The sequence below is a fragment of the Nannobrachium achirus genome (genome assembly GCF_963921795.1).
Source record: "Nannobrachium achirus genome assembly, chromosome: 6".
Classification (NCBI taxonomy): Eukaryota; Metazoa; Chordata; class Actinopteri; order Myctophiformes; family Myctophidae; genus Nannobrachium; species Nannobrachium achirus.
Window position 1 is genome coordinate 63,421,381 of NC_137815.1, and position 16,973 is coordinate 63,438,353.

General features: G+C 44.2%; 1 protein-coding gene across 2 annotated transcripts in view; it reads left to right on the top strand.

The window, feature by feature from the left end:
• Positions 1-9,635: 9,635 nt before the first annotated feature.
• The window catches only part of cdh4 (cadherin 4, type 1, R-cadherin (retinal)), a gene marked incomplete at its 3' end in the record, with an annotated part of 159,755 nt that continues 152,417 nt past the window's right edge, over positions 9,636-16,973 (top strand). For both annotated transcript variants that reach the window (XM_080728850.1, XM_080728851.1), the window contains exon 1: positions 9,636-9,883. The remainder of the gene's footprint in view (positions 9,884-16,973) is intronic.

A 16,973-nucleotide genomic window follows, 5' to 3' on the forward strand; every position in this document is an offset into this window, starting at 1 on the left:
TACTTTCAAGTATAGGCAAAGTTATTTACAGATGTGCCATTTCAAAACTTCACACATCCTGCCATTGGCAAGACAGTAGATTTTCAGGGGATTTGCAGAACATTGAGCTTGTAGAACAGCTATTTTTGCTATTTTTATGACCTTCTCTGACTTCAAAGTTTAAATCTAATACCGGTATGAAGGTGGTTTCTGCTTTTCAATGGGAATGGAGTGGTTTCTTGACATTAGCGAGTCTCTGCAAAAATACGCTCCATTCTCCATAAAAATTAGAAAGTCATAACAGGGAATGTCCTGCATTTGCACTAAATGTTCTGGAAAATATCAGTAAATACCGAAGAGTTTAAACGGCACATCTGTACAAGACTATCTGTTTATGAACATTTGTCCATTTGTGGTTTGTGGACATTTTTTGTGCTTAGAAAGTATGTATCTGCTACAAACTAAAATAACGGTACCAAATCAGAATGCAAGGAAAGGGAATCAAAAAGAGTAGTTAATGTCAGGCGCGGTACGACAGGCTCAGTTAAGACGGAATTTGGTTCGGTATGCAACCTTGAAATGTATGTGTGATCAAACCCATCACATGCACCGGTGCCCCCTAGCTGTGGCTTGCTCCCGAAGATAATAGATTCTCATACACACACACACACGCACACGCACACGCACGCACACGCACGCACACGCACGCACACACACGTGCAAAGTATCCACAAGCAGGAGAAAAGCTCCTGGGCTGAATGGAGGTGTATTAATCACACTGTGATGCCTGGCACCGCGATCTGTGACCCAGTCTTTTAATTGCATCCGCTCCGCTTTGCTTTTCGCTCTCCTTCTCCCTCTTTATCTTTACCCCCCCCCCCCTCCTCCCGTTCCCTGAGCCTCTCCTGCTGCCTGGCCTGCCCATGAGAGGGGTCTAATGCGGAGATAAGAAGTAGCGCTGGAGATGTGCTGTGGTCCACAACTCTCCCCACAAGGGCCCCGGCGGGCTAAAAAATGCATGCTGATAGGACATCACGGTGGCATATTACACGTACTCTCCAGGATTCATGATGTAAATCTCTAAAGATAGCTCTTAACCGCACCGAGGCTCCGTGCGTATGTAGCATGTCACCATAAGATCGGTGACTCTGCCGTCATGGTGCAACGAGACACCGTGTTTGTTTCCTTTAAGCCATTTGGAACGGGTACGCGTTATTGCGTAATGATTATTTTATGCTTTAACTATTGAAAAATAGCAGATCTACAAGCTCACAGCGCGGCACCGAGTGCCGCGCTGCGAGCTTGTAGATCTGCTATTTTTGAAAAATCATGAACGTTTGAATTTCGACCCAATTTTGACCCGATTCTATAAGTGTCTTTTGAATCCTTCTAAGGTTTTTTTTTTTTAAAACGTATGTTTCTATGTCAGTGGTTCTCAACCGTTTTCATGTCAAGGACCCCCAAAATGATTTGGCCATGGAATCCCATCTCAAAATATTAAATTCCAGGGACCCCCCCCAGAAGGAAAACTGGAGTTACAAATGTTCGCTTTAAAAATACATTATATTCAAAGATTTGCCACACATTTTCACAACTTAAAAAAAAAATAGCAGATCTACAAGCTCGCAGCGCGGCACTCGGTGCCGCGCTGTGAGCTTGTATATCTGCTATTTTTCAACAGTTAAAGCACTCAACAATTCTTGGCCTAAATGCGTTAATTGTTCATTGTTAAGCGTGGAGCCGTGAGAGTGGGACAGGCTGTACAAATAGATGTGACGTGACCTGACCGCCTGCATGGCAGCATCCTATAGCAGCTCCGCTGTCACCCTGTGCTAAACGCGTGCTGTAAACGCTGAGGCCCTCTCAGCATTTTGACAGGCTTGCTAGGACCCTTTACTTTAGCTTTGTGTTGACAGGCCCACTCCCCCCCCCCCCCCCCCCAATACAATACAGAGGTGAACGTAGACATAGTGGTTAGAGAAAGGCAGGGCGTTTGGCTGTGATAGCACGCTAACAACGTGACAAAGTGTCGTTCATCCGGACACACGGATAACAAGTGCTCGCCATTCAAAGTGAAACACAAGCTCCGGCGTACGCTAATGCAGGTTGGCAGCGTCTTCTCTCACTCCCGCAGAAACACACATGCACACGCACGCACGCATGCGCACGCACACCCGCACGCACGCACGCGCACGCACGCACACACGCACGCACACACACACGCGCACACGCACACGCGCACACGCACACGCACGCACGCACGCACGCACACACACACACACACACACACACACAGCAGTGGTGGATAAAGTACTCACATAAATGTATCAATACTGCAATATAGACATACTCCGTTACAAGTAAAAGTCCAGAATTCAAAAAGTACAAGTACAAGTACGAAAGTATTGGCATCCGAATGTAATTAAAGTAACAAAAGTAAAAGTACAAACCGTTTGAAAATAGCCGATCTACAAGCTCACAACGCGTCGCTATGCGACCCGTTGTGAGCTTGTAGATCGGCTATTTTCAATTGGCCATGGTATAAAATAGGGCTAAAGTGGTTAATGTGTGTTTTTTAATATTATAATTTCTGCAAAGTAACTAGTAACTAGGGTTTTCAAATAAATGTAGAGTAAAAGTACAATATTTGGATCTGAGATGTAGTGGAGTAGAAGTAAAAGTGATTGGAAATTGGAAATAAAAAAATACCAAGTAAAGTACAAATACCTCAACATTGTACTTAAGTACAGTACTTTAGTAAATGTACTTAGTTACTATACAATGCTGACACACACACACACACACACACACACACACACACACACACACACACACACACACACACACACACACACACACACAAACTCATGCTTGAACGTATGCACGCACGCACGCACGCACACACCAGGGCCGGCTCCAAGATGAAATGACTAAGATTAAAAGTTGAACATTTGCGAGGGTTTGCACTTTTTTTTATAGGCTAGTAATACTGAACATTCAGTTTATTATCTATAATACCTGTGGCCGACAACAGATGGCAGTTTTTGGTTCACGGTCAAGTTTGGGAACGACTGCAATAGAGCACTACCAGTAGCATACATTACATTCATGCCAGTCATTCATATGAACGTCTCCTGTGTACCACGCAGTTGAATATCGTCGTTGTCGGGTGAAAACCTTGTATGTCCAAAACCGTTTGTTTTGCATTTATCATTTTAAAAATGATTTAAACTAGTGAAAACAGCCGATCTACAAGCACACAACGCCTCGCACCGCGAGGCGTTGTGTGCTTGTAGATCTGCTGTTTTCACTACTTTTGTGCGACGGCCTTGTATGATGAAGCAGGACTTTACTTTGCAAAAGAGCGTAAAAAATATGAAACTCGGAGATACGAGGTTTCCACCTGACAACGACGATATAATATAAACTAGATCAAACTGTAATCCATCATCCTGCCTGGTGTTTACTGAACATTACATGGTTATTAAAGATGAAGTGCCATGACCCCCCCCCCCCCAAAAAAAAAACATGATTATCAGGTATTATGATTATACTAGAAGGAATATTATTTCCAAAAAAAGTGTACAGAAAGAGTTAGAATTTGGTTTTTATGTGGGCCACACCCACCAGTTCATTAAGTATGCCTGGTTTTCATGGTGGGTGGTGACCCAGCTGAAGTTAGCCACACCCACAGTGTTGGGTGAATGGTAAAAGGGGAGGGGATGATTATATGATGTAATTTTATCTGTGTTTTTGGATCGGCACTTTTGACCCACAAGTTGGCAGCCTCGTGGGAGGAAATACAAAATACAAAGGGAATACATAATTGCTCATAAAAACCACACCAGGGGGTCTAATGAAATACTGTCAACCTCCTAGACACATGAAAACCAGAAAAAGTACAATACTATGGCACCACCTCTTTAACACTCACTCTTTAAAAATCACTTATCTCTGACTGCATTTATCTGTCAAAATGACCTGTAATTCTCTCCCCCTTTTGGGCCAAAGAGTAAGTAGGACTTCACACCTCCTCCCCTGCTGCCAGCGGGGGTTCTATTGTCTTCTAATAGAACCCCCGCTGGCAGCAGGGGAGGAGGTGTTGCTCTCCTGGGCAGAAAGGGAGAGAATTTTACCTGTCAATTTGACAGGTAAAAGTGGTATAAATGTATATTATTTCATACTTAGGAAACGTTTCAGAAGGGGGAAAAAAAGGAGAACATATATCTTGAGTATTTAGGAAAAGTCATGGAAGGGGAAATTTCTGAGACCTTCACGGGGAGAGTTATTGCACTTTGCGATCTCAAAATTGTTCAAAATGACTGGTTAGTCACCCATGTTTTAAGCACTTAGCAGTGCTTAAATTAGTTACTTTGCACTGCTCTTGGCCTACAGTGCTTTCCACAACATAGTGCTGCTGCAGGCGTTTAGGGGCTTGACGCACTCTCTTTGGCAGTGGAGGTGCTGCTGTATCTGTCTGCTGTGAGTCAGTTGCGTCCTGTTTGTGTCCTTTTGGCACGTTGTGTCGCTGTGGCCCGTGCCCAAATGGCTCGGAACGCTAAGTCACTCTGGAGCTTCTCCACGCAAGCCAGCGCGCTTTTAACAACCTTCACATCCCCGTGTAGAGGTCTATTTATTTGTTCTGTAATGCTATGTTAGCAGGGTCAAGGAGTGTGAGAACTCGGTGTACCATCACTGCAGTACATGAACATGAAGTGGCTTTCACTGATAGCTTTTAGTCCGGCTGCTGCCTCTATTTTCAGTTCCACAGGCACAATGCCGCTGCTGCTGTCATTCTGGGCGAAGAACTGTACAAGAGCGCCGTAGCTGTTAACGATGACTGACACGGTAGCCACGTGACCGGTCCATCTTTGGTCGAGTAGCCTTTTCAGGCGTTCTCCCTTGTAAACTACGGCCACCGTTGTTGTTTTTTTGTTTTGTTTTTTCAGGAAACGGTAATAAGCATGTCACACACTTCAAAAAAGGCTTTTCAGCAGACATGGAGTGAATTACCACCAGGTGTAGTGGATGGTTGAAACATTGCACATACGGGACAACTCGTTGAGTTCTCTCCTGCGATACTTTCTGCATGCCCTCTCTTTTCCCAGTCATTACATTTGCACTGTCATAGCAATTTGCTTTACTGTCGGGCAGAAACCTGTATCTCCAAGTTTTAAATTTGTACGTCTTTTTGCGAAGTAAAGCCCTGCTTAACCAGACCAGGCCGTCGCACAAAAGTAGTGAAAACAGCAGATCTACAAGCACACAACGCCTCGCGGTGCGAGGCATTGTGTGCTTGTAGATCGTCTGTTTTCACTAGTTTAGTACATTTTTGGAGCTGTGTGAAGCACAGGCTCCCTATACGTGGCCGTGTGGGTCTGTCTGTGTGTCTGTCTGTCTGTCTGTGTGTGTGTCTGTATGTAGCCTGAACTTCCTAAACTTCGGCACGCCACTAGTCCCACAGTTTTGCCACCACACACTCGCGCCATATGTCAAATCGAACGGCTTACTCGGGAATCGTGGGCTATTACTTTTCTAAGAGAAAGGTTCTATAGTTTAATTGATATTAATTTATTAGTGAATTAATTTTCCCCATTGACTTATAATGGGAATCGCAAAAACTCACATTCAATTATTTGTCTCTCGCAAACCATAGGGGCTAGAGTTTCAAGACTTGGAGAGGAGGTTCATAATGATTTCAAGGATTAAATAAAAAATAATTGTGTCATTTGGCCGCATGGTGGCGCCATAACACCCCACTTTACGTTTTGGCCTGTAACTCTTGAACCGTAGGTCGGAAAATTAAAAATTAAAAAAACACACTTTTTGCTCCTTTTCCTACATATTTTCTTCAAATGTCACAAAAATCGGTACACATGATCCACACACACACACACACACACACACACACACACACACACACACACACACACACACACACACACACACACACACACACACACACACACACACACAGCTCCACTTCACACGGGTGTGATTTTTAAAATGATTAAAACGAACGGTTTTGGACATACAAGGTTTCCACCCGACAAAGACGATTGACTGAGGATTTTGTCTGCGCTCACGCCTGCTTTATTCAGCTCAGAAAGGACCAGGTTTGTCAGACTCCCAGCATGACAGTTTGTGAAGCCGGTTTCAGTGAACGTTTTGTCGCTATTAGCATCAGAACCAATACTACTAATACCAATGGCTCTTCCGCGGCTGATGGAGACAGGTTAGGCGACAGATCTTCAGTTTCTGAATCGGTGTTAACCGTGTTATTCTCTTCATTGCTGCTACTGGGCACCTGCTTCTAATGATATCAACGCACTTAATGCGAAATATTCACGTGCTTTCAGACTCTTCAATGCAGAGGTATCCATAGATACAGCATACTAGTATCTCACCAATGCAGAGAAGTATCTCACCAAGGCAGAGATATTAGTAGTAAAATGACGACATCTAGTGGTCAACCTCAGAGGAGCGCAAAAATAAAACCTGAGGTGACTCCCAGCCTCGAACCAGATGCCAAGTGTGCTCTGTTCCCCAGTGTAATGCTCCACGCCACTGACCCTGACGGAGCGGCGCGGTATTGGGCGCCGATGAGCCCCGTGAGTCGCCACCGAGGCGAGCGCTAGCGAGCCGAGTTGCCGCGACGAGCGGTGCGAACGGCGCCCAATCCCACTCAGCCGCGTTACCGAGTTATGTGCCGTTATGGACAGAATAGTAAATATTCAGTCCCTCACTATCAACATCTACCCCACTATCCACGTCATAGATATCCACGTCATAGATAAATGCACAAAAAAGGAGTCACTTCATCCGTTCATTAGCTCAGTCAGTAGAGCACGGATGCAACAAACCCACGGTTTGGGTTCGATTCCCCTGAGGGGACTAATATTCAAGGCGAGAGATATCGGCGCATGCGTACTTCAAAGTAGATACTCCTCCGTGGATACACTGTGGATACTATCTGCGTTCAAACGTCTGAAAAAGGGTGATAAAGTCCGGTTGAATGCGAAGATACCAGTCGAAGCGGGTGTACTGGGGCTACTTGCCTCCGCATGGGACGGGTAGCCACTGTGTTTTCTTTATTTTTACTACTAAACCACTATCTGATGTCCATCTTTACCTGGGGACCGGTTTGGTGTGGGGTTTTCTTTTGTGCGCTTTTTACATTTCCCGCGAGCAGAAGAGGAAGAAGTTTGACTGGGTCAAATCACTACACAGCTCTGTCCATGGTGCTGAAATAACAACCGATGTGGTTAGGTGTTTTTAAACTGGTAATTAGACTGGAGATGCACGATTGCGGCAGCTGCGGAGCAACCAGCAGGCTTTAGTTCAGATAATTTCGACCGTCAGGTCGCAGTTACTATCAAAACCTCCACCGGCTGTCAGTCAGTCTGTCTGTCTGTCCGTCACTCAGTCTGTCCGTCAGTCAGTCTGTCCGTCACGTCACACTTTTCCCCTACTCATATCTCCGCCCCTATCCATGCCAAACTTTGCACACACACTCCTTGGCTGCCAAACCACAACATTTTCATTTCTCACATGGCCCTCTTCTAGCGCCACTATCTGGCCGATTTTTTAAAAACTAACTTTTGGACATTGCTCTGATTTTGCCCTAAAATCACGCAAATCGGTACACAGTATCTCTGAAGTCATGTCATCAACATGGATCAACTGTGTTTCAATACTGTTATTGTAATCTCTATGACAATTATAATATTCAGCCAATATTTTTGCTGTTTTGATATTTTCTTGACTTTACATAGAATATAAACTGAGGGTTACAGCTGGTCCTATAGAGAAACAGTAGGGTAGGGGATCTGAAAACAGTTTCAAGGGTGGTGGACGTAGGCCTACTGCTAGATAGATTCCAGATTACTACTGCTAGATAGATTCCAGATTTGATGTCGTAACTTTGACAAACACATGTTATCTAAATAGAAATACAATATACAGTATAGTGTATGTTAAAGTTAGCTTACACCTGGGGGCGCCCACTGGCCTGCCGGTTCAGGCGCATACCACGTAGGCTCTGATGACTGACAGCGTGTCGCGGGTTCGAGTCCCGATCCCAACGACCTTTGCTGCGTGTCTCTCCCCATCTCTCTCCCCATTTCCTGTCAGTAAAGGCATAAAAGCCCCAAAACAAATCTTTAAAAAAAGGGGAAAAAAAGTTAACTTACACATCTTGAGCAGTAAGGGCTCGCCCTCCCTCAGAGACCAAGAGGGTGATGTATTTCAGTATTTCATTACCGTCATAATTGTATTTCTCAGTTGAAGTTGAAAATACAAACATGTACTTCGTGTTTGTGAACATCTGTATCTAATTACTGCTCTTAGCTACCGTAGGCGGCCACGGAAACAAACTAATTGTTAATTACGGTTCATTTATATGTTCAAGAGTGTAAATATGTATGATCACAATTGCACTATAACCTTTTATGCTGAAATGAAATAGTTACATTTATGCTTGAAATGATAACCGAAAAATGTATTTACTTAGTCGCAATGTCCATCCACACATTGGACTTCATCTCCGTTGGTGCAACAATGTGTAGAATTTGAGTTAATTTACGTTGAAATGGTGGAAGTAAATGGACTGAATACACGACCCGGAAGAATGACACCACAGAGGATTGATATGGACTGGAATATGACAAAGAAAAAGTTGACCCTGTGAGAATGTCTGTACAAATAAAAAATAATAGAAATTAATACAAATTAATAAAGATTAATACAAAATAAAAAGGGTGGAAGTACAGCACTTCATTACGTTTTACTGCGCTTGTTCCTGCATTTTGATTCTGACTTAATGTAATGTAATAACGGAAACAATTAACACCCCTTGTCCTTTGACCCTTAATTGTGCAAGGAAAAAACATTGATAAAGAATGGAAGAAACCTTAAGAGGGACCACGAAAGAGGGGACCCCATTCCAGGGAGCGAGTTTTCTTTCCCTAGGAGGAAAAGGGGATAACCACGCCCCGAACTCATTTGATTGGTCGCGGCACAGTTAAGATCCGCCTGCTGAAGCTTGGGATTGGCTGAACCGGAAGTAGGGAGCACTCCGCTGTGTTCACTTGGACCACGTGGAGGTGCAGAAAGTTGGGGGGGGGGATGTTGCGACCTTCGCAACGCTCGACACGGCGACTACCGCCTGGTGGTGTCTCACGTGGCTCAAGGTCGCCTGAGACGGCGCGCCTCCGTCATCTCCACCAAAAACAAGTGCACGGGCCTGGTTATCCCTTTTCCCTCCCAGGGAAAGAAAACTAGCTTCATTGTCTGCAGAATATTACCGATACTAGACCCACATCAGGAACGCCACATCCAATGCGGCGGCTTCCACTCACAATACTTGTCGGAAATGTTGGTGGGAGATTTCATTAGCGCCCGCATGGAAAGTGGAGTGTGCCAGACTGCCAGGGAAAACTAGAGGCCAAAGACTTGTTTTGCCAGTTTCTGTTTGTTTTGGCTTTGTTTCCAGCATGGTGGTTCACTGGTCAGTGCACTCGGTTTCCAGTTGCTGTATCTGAGTCTGTTATCATAGTCTCAGCTCTGCTGAAGTACTGTTATTTTACAAATTGAGTGGGAGGCACTGATTTTCCTGTTGGCTTGAGGAAAGCAGCAGGGAAGCAGAGATAGTTTACTTCACCACCTGCAATAAACAGCATAACAAAAGCAGCGTAATGCTCAATCTGGGCTTGTTTACCATTTCCTCACTTTAGCCTACCTGCTTGCTAAACAACAGCCCACAGCAGGGCAAGACTCGACTCTAACTTCCATTAACATAGGCTACTCCAACTTTGCCAGCTGTACTCCTCGGAGCCACTTATACAGGATACACTCGGAAATGTGTGTTTAATTTCAGCCTCCATTAGAATTCACGCCGCAGCAGGTGAGTTGTACATTTTTAACAAGGGGCATCATGGCCAAAATCTTGCGGGTGATGGGGAGAGGGGTTGGGGGGGTCACTACTGCTGAAGAATAAACAGGAAAAATCTTTTTTTGGTTTTTGTTACAAGGGAGATATGGAATATTAATGCACAATTAAGCTTTGGTAGCAGTTTTGATGGTGTAGTTACGTTGCCAAGATATAACTCCCCACTCATCTCATTGTTACTGGGGATGTGGTCTCTCGTGGCCAGACTCCCACAATTTGCAAATTTAAAAGGCACAATTATTTTCTCTGCCCTGAATTTTCATTTAAAAATGCCACTTTTGTTAATATAATTGGCAATGAAGGCATAATGCGAAATCCTCAAATGCTCAGATCCTCAGATAAATATGCAGGAGGTTAAAAAGTGGCTGTTATAAATGCAGCCCATTTTTACCATTACCATAATAACCAGTAGAACAAGTACGTCGATTGACAGATAATCCAGAGCACAGGATTATACACTTAACCCTAACCCTAACCTCAGTTAAACTGCCGCTGGTGAACGCTAACCTGGTGAAATGCTAACCTGCCAACGCTGGTGAATGCTAACCTGGTGAAATGCTAACCTGCCGACGCTGGTGAATGCTAACCTGGTGAAATGTTAACCTGCCGACGCTGGTGAATGCTAATCTGGTGAAATGTTAACCTGCCGACGCTGGTGAATGCTAACCTGGTGAAATGTTAACCTGCCGACGCTGGTGAATGCTAACCTGGTGAAATGTTAACCTGCCGACGCTGGTGAATGCTAACCTGGTGAAATGTTAACCTGCCGACGCTGGTGAATGCTAATCTGGTGAAATGTTAACCTGCCGACGCTGGTGAATGCTAATCTGGTTTCGGAACGGGGATGTTTCGGAATGGAAACCCGCCCCCCAGCAAAACGCTGTTTCAAAATCTGGTGTAGACTGGATTATTTGCATGATATAGTTCATACAGTAACTAATTTGTTTGTTATATTCTGTGCTTTTTCGACCACAAAAATAAATGAATCAATTAACTCATAGGAGGTCCACGACGTGCCAACGCGCCAATCTCGTTGATGTCTCCCTGTGCCCATTGACGCTTTCGACACGTTGTACAGTAAACTGTATTAATCCGTAGCTACTGTACAAAGCTACCGCGGTGACGAAATGTAGCGCGAGATCACGTGACCGCGAAGTCTGTCTCCCTCATTCACATCAGTGTAACGCTGCTGCACAAATGTGCATTTTTCTCCTAATCTAACTTTTAAATCACCTTCATGATTAAAACGCGGCCTTCTCCACCGGCCGTTACAAAAGCACTGATGCCCGCGATTGTTAGAAAACTGTCCTGACTGAAAGAAAATACTATTGTGAAAATAAACCAGGACATACTTGGATATTACATTTACTCTGATTACTTTTTTGCCAGGCCTTCAAAAGAAGCTAAAATGGCGGGTTGCCATGGGCACCTGCCGATTAAATGTTGAATAACCCTGGGCACCCTATGTGTTAACTTTTTTTTGCATAGATTACTTTATTTTTTATTGGTCTATTAGCATTAAACAATTTGTGTTTTATATTGTGTTCTTATTTAAAGAAGTGCAGGAATTAACACCAGAGAACAGAAGAGGGGAGGAGATGACAGGGAGAGGATATGGAGAGGTGATGGGAGGTGCGAGTGTACCGGTATATGCAGACCCGTGAGAACTGTGAGAGACCAGAGAGAGCTAGAGGAAGACAAAATGGTCCGGGTGAAAGCACAGACAAGTCATTTACTTCACGTACATAATATTCTACACAGGAGCAGGTTCCTTCTTCTCCCCTACGGTTCTGTCAAAAAGCAGGAGCAAGCAAGTTGTGCGTGCGTGTGTGTGTTTGTGCGTGTGCGTGTGTGTGTGTGTGTGTGTGTTGCGTTACAGTGTGGGACAGAGCAGCTCACTCAACCGGGCAAGACTGCTATTGTCAGTGATGACAGACTGCCCGAGAGGTCAGGTGGGAGGGTTGTTGGAAAAATGGTTAAGTGTGTGTGTGTGTGTGTGTGTGTGTGTGTGTGTGTGTGTGTGTGTGTGTGTGTGTGCGTGCGTGCGTGCGTGCGTGCGTGCGTGCGTGCGTGCGTGCGTGCGTGCGTGCGTGCGTGCGTGCGTGCGTGCGTGCGTGCGTGCGTGCGTGCGTGCGTGCGTGCGTGCGTGCGTGCGCTAGACGCTCTGTTGGACAAAATGTTCTGTAACTATACAAGAACACAGAAGAGCAGCAGAGCAGAATGACACACACAGTCCCCTCAGCAGCAGACCTCCATGTCCTGCCCAACAGCTAACAGCATGTGGATGTCTGGGCCTTCAGGAAATACATGGCAGGGGCACACACACACACACACGCACACACCCACACATGCATGCACACATGCATTTTAGTTACAAATTAAAAAAGATAAAATTAAAAATAAATACAAAATAAAATCTAAAATGGCAGATCTACAAGCTCATACAAGCTCAATGTATAATTGTGCATTCACTTGGTATATTATTCAAATGTAATTGAATTAAAGTTAGTTGCTCTGTTTATATGAACAGTATGTCTACATGTATGTAACGAGATCATTTGGTGTAAACAGATACACACAATCATTTGTAGTCCTTCAGGTGTTTGTTTTCTGGTGTTTGTATTCCATTAGACATCCTTCTCCTGTCACAACAGCTCACACATCTTGCTGCTGTGTTTGCACAACAGATATGGGAGTTTTTTTTGTCATTAATCATGTTTTCCAACTATCCTTGGGGTGATTGCAATCCATGGGAAATATGTGTCTCTGATGTCTTGGTACAGTGGGAGAGTGGTTAGGAAGTGTAGCTCAGTTTCTACCTCGTTTTGTGTGCATTGGTCTTCTCTTGGGAGCCAAAGTATCTCTCGCTCTCTCTCTCTCTCTCTCTTTCTCTTTCACGCACATGCACACACACACACACACACACACACACACACACACACACACACACACACACACACACACACACACACACACACACACACACACACACACACACACATACACGCACAATTTGAGAAGGCTAAACCTAATCTTAGGCTATGTCTAATCTACTTGGATGACTGTAATTATATGTTAATGAAGTAATCGGAGATATTCATTAATTAAGTAAATTCATTCAATTATTTATGTCTTGGCGGATGCACATGCACAACCTGACGTTAGATTAATGCCAAAGTATAAATGGTAAATGGACTGCATTTCTATAGCGTCTTTCTCCAAAGAGCTTTACAATGTATTCACCCATTCACACACTGATGACGGAGGAAACCATGGAAGGCACTGACCTGCTCATCGGGAGCAGTTTCTCAAGGACACATCCAGGAATTGAACCTTAGATTCCAAGATGGACACTTGACCCTCCTCAATCACTGTCGCTCTGTTACAGTAACGAGGGATTAGAATACATAGGGAATAAGGAATTGGCATGAGGACAAAGCATGCAGATTTGAATGGCTGACCATTATAGTGGGACATTGCCACATTGTTGTACGTACCTGTAGGCTACATGTTGTGAGGTTAGTGTGTTGAATTTGCTGCAGCTGCTAGCATAGACACAGTAATGCATGCAAGTCATTATTCTTGCCGCTGTTAAATTGTTGCCTTTTCTTCCGTTCATGTGGTAGTGACGTGACGAATCAGGGAGGCTACAGTATGATGACTGATAAGGCCCAATCAGGAAACAAACATGACAATATCATGTTTCATATTCTTCAAAGGACCTCCCACTGTCCATGCACATTTTCAAAACAAAATGCTGACAACAGTGTTTTAAAACGTCTCCGGTTTAGGAAGACATAAGATAATATGGATGACAGGTGCAAATGTAGTAGTTTTCAAACAAAAACATACTTGTGTAGATATATTTACAGTATAGTACTGTGAAGTTGCTGTTCATAAAATCTATACCAGGGACGTGCAGAGAATGTTAGAGAGGCAGGGGCTGAAATTTCTAAAAGGCCCTTTTGGTGAAAATATCGAAAATAGCAGACCGACTATTTTCCGTACTTCTAAACACACTAAACTAAGCATAAAAAAGGCAATACTGGAGATGTGGTATGGATTTCTGGACAGTGAGGGCAATTCTTTCAACATACTGTAAGAGGCCGCATTCAAGTTTGAACAAGACAATTCTCTTGAATGCTGCCTTCAGGTATGGCATGGAAATAGGGCATTTCTTTCACCATAGTAAAAACTGCATTCATGGTCTCGAGAGGGCACTTTTTACAGACAGATAAAAGGGCTAGGGGCTCAAGCCCCCTTTGATGTCTATGTGTGCACGTGCCTGATCCATACTGTACATACTGTATAATGTAGAACAAATGCCATCGATTGCTGCTTGGAGGCAAAGGCAATATCCCTTAAGACCGGCCCTCAAAGTCTCTCTTCTATTCAATCACCATGGCCCAGATAAGCTGGCCAGGTGATGAAGTGAGGCCGGAGGCAGCATTGATTGAACCTGCGGGGACCTGGCGCTGTGTGTGCATGTGGGTGTGTGTGTGTGTGTGTGTGTGTGTGCATGTGGGTGTGTGTCTGTGTGTGTGTGTGTGTGTGTTTTAACCCATTTAGGCCAAGGATTATTGACTGCTTTAACTATTGAAAAATAGCAGATATACAAGCTCACAGCGCGGCACCGAGTGCCGCGCTGCAAGCTTGTAGATCTGCTATTTTTGAAAAATCATGATTTTTCTTTGCAAGTCTTTGAATATATCTATTTAAAAGGGAACATTTGTAACTCAAATATTTGCTTCTGGGGGGGTCCCTGGAACAACATATTTTGAGATGGGGGTCCGTGGCTAAATACCTGTAATTTTGGGGGTCCTTGACATGAAAAAGTTTGAGAACCACTGATTTAGAGGAAGGATTTAGAAGTCGGGTCAAAGATCGGGTCAAAGATTATCCAAAGACTTGCACTCATTTTCACGATTTTTCAAAAATAGCAGATCTACAAGCTCGCAGCGCGGCACTCGGTGCCGCGCTGTGAGCTTGTATATCTGCTATTTTTCTAAAGTTAAAGCTTAAAATAATGGTTAAAGTGGTTCAAATCTAACGCGACTCGGGCGCGTTCCAGGTATTTGAGAGTTTAATAAAGGACTGTGCAGTGGTGTGGGCAGCTCTGGGTTTACTGACCTTCAGGCCTGTCAGCGGAGAAAGCAAGCGCGCTGAAACTTGTCTTCATTCTCTCCGAGAGATTGACGCTAGGGAGGGCTCTGAGCCATGCCCACCAACAGCTCAATTCACACCCTCTGCCAGCGGCCCAGCCAGGTGTGTCTGGGTTCGCCTGCCTCCTGCTAAACATGTTTGCCTATCTCCATCCTTTCATCCGTCTCGTCTATCTCTCTGCCTGCCAACGCTCCATCTTTATCTGTCGCACACTCTCTCTCTGTGTGGCGCTCTCTCTCTCTCACACACGACACACACACGCGACACACACGATCACACATACATTATCCCATATCACATTGTTTCGCTGCCACCCTTGTCTCCGTCTCACAGCTTGGTAGATCAAATCACGACGAGTGCCGCCACCGATTGGTATCCGATGCGTGAGATTATTTTGTCCGAATAGAATGGTGTCGTGTGAGCCCGCATTTCAAAGGGATATCGAAGTGTCTTTGATTATAAATTATCTCCCCAACACCAGGCGAGCGTGTCACGAAGCGCACATTTGTCATAAAATGTATTTTCTACGGAAGAAGGCCCCTTTCCACCGCTTTGCTGTAGGGGAGGGTTGGTAAACACCGGGAGCTGGTCCTGTGCCCACAGAGAGAATTAAAGAGCCTTGTCAAATGATTCTACTCCACAGTGCCATGGCAACGCCTCACATGCCGTGTGCGCATGCGCATGAGCGTGCGCGCACGCGCGCGCGCGCGCGTGTGTGTGTGTGTGTGTGTGCGCGTTCCCATGCCAAAAGCCCTGCTGTCACCACAATACACAAGGAAGTGGATTGAGGCGCTCCCTGGGTAGCACCCCATTGGTGTTATTGAAATATACAGTATATCCCTGCAAGGCCCAGCGTTGCTTTTTGGCAACGTTTTTTAAATCATTTTTAAAACAATGTTATAATTAGTTTTCCTGTTCTTTTTTCACATTAACATCACCATTAAATCCTATTGTTTATTACAATGCCATTGGCCAGGATATTTGCATATAATTACCCCCCACAGAGACTGACATTCACACCTCCCAGAGAAGTTGAAATTCCAGCATCTGGACGAACAACATCTCACTTTTTAACTGAAGCTATTCCTCACAAAAACATAAGTAAAATGCCTGTAATTTTTTTTTGCGATCATTAGAATGTCTAGATTAGTGCATATGTTATTATTGCGAAAACTATCCCCAAAATGCTAATTAGAGCATAATTTATGATTTATGATTTATGGCTATAAAACCTTACAAAAACATTATTAATTTTTAAACATTACATTTTCCTGTGATTAGGACTCCTACAACACCATCTGTTTTTTTTCAATTTCTTTTGGCCTGTAGAAATTAATTCGGGCCTTGTAGGGATATACACACGCGGAGTGTGTGGGCAAACATGCACAAATCAGATACTTAGGACACAAAACCAGAGCAAACACTCTCGCGGATGCACACATGGAGAGACACACGTGTCCCTAAGCCTTATTGCTCTTTTGGCTGCTCCGCGGGGGACCTGCCTAAGTGACAACAATTAGCCTCCGCCAGTTCAAAGTAATTCCACTCATTTGCATAATGCATGCTGGTCCTCAGCTTCCAAGACAATTTGTCTGTGGACAGCAGCTCTGCAGCCTACAATGTCACCAGCCTATTAAGTCACCACCAGTACTGACAAATGACGATTGAAACGCTCTAAAAAAAAGACAAGAAAATGTAAAAATGTCACATTTCAACACTCTCACAGGGCTGTGTTTTCTGAAAAGGTAAAACTGATTGTGTTTGCTTAGTAGGGCATTCACCAAATATTTGAATATCAAAGTCACTATTCGACGTTGTTCACCGAAGTCGAACATTCGCTTCTATTTAAAAAATATATATTTTATAAAGCTTGGCTAGATAG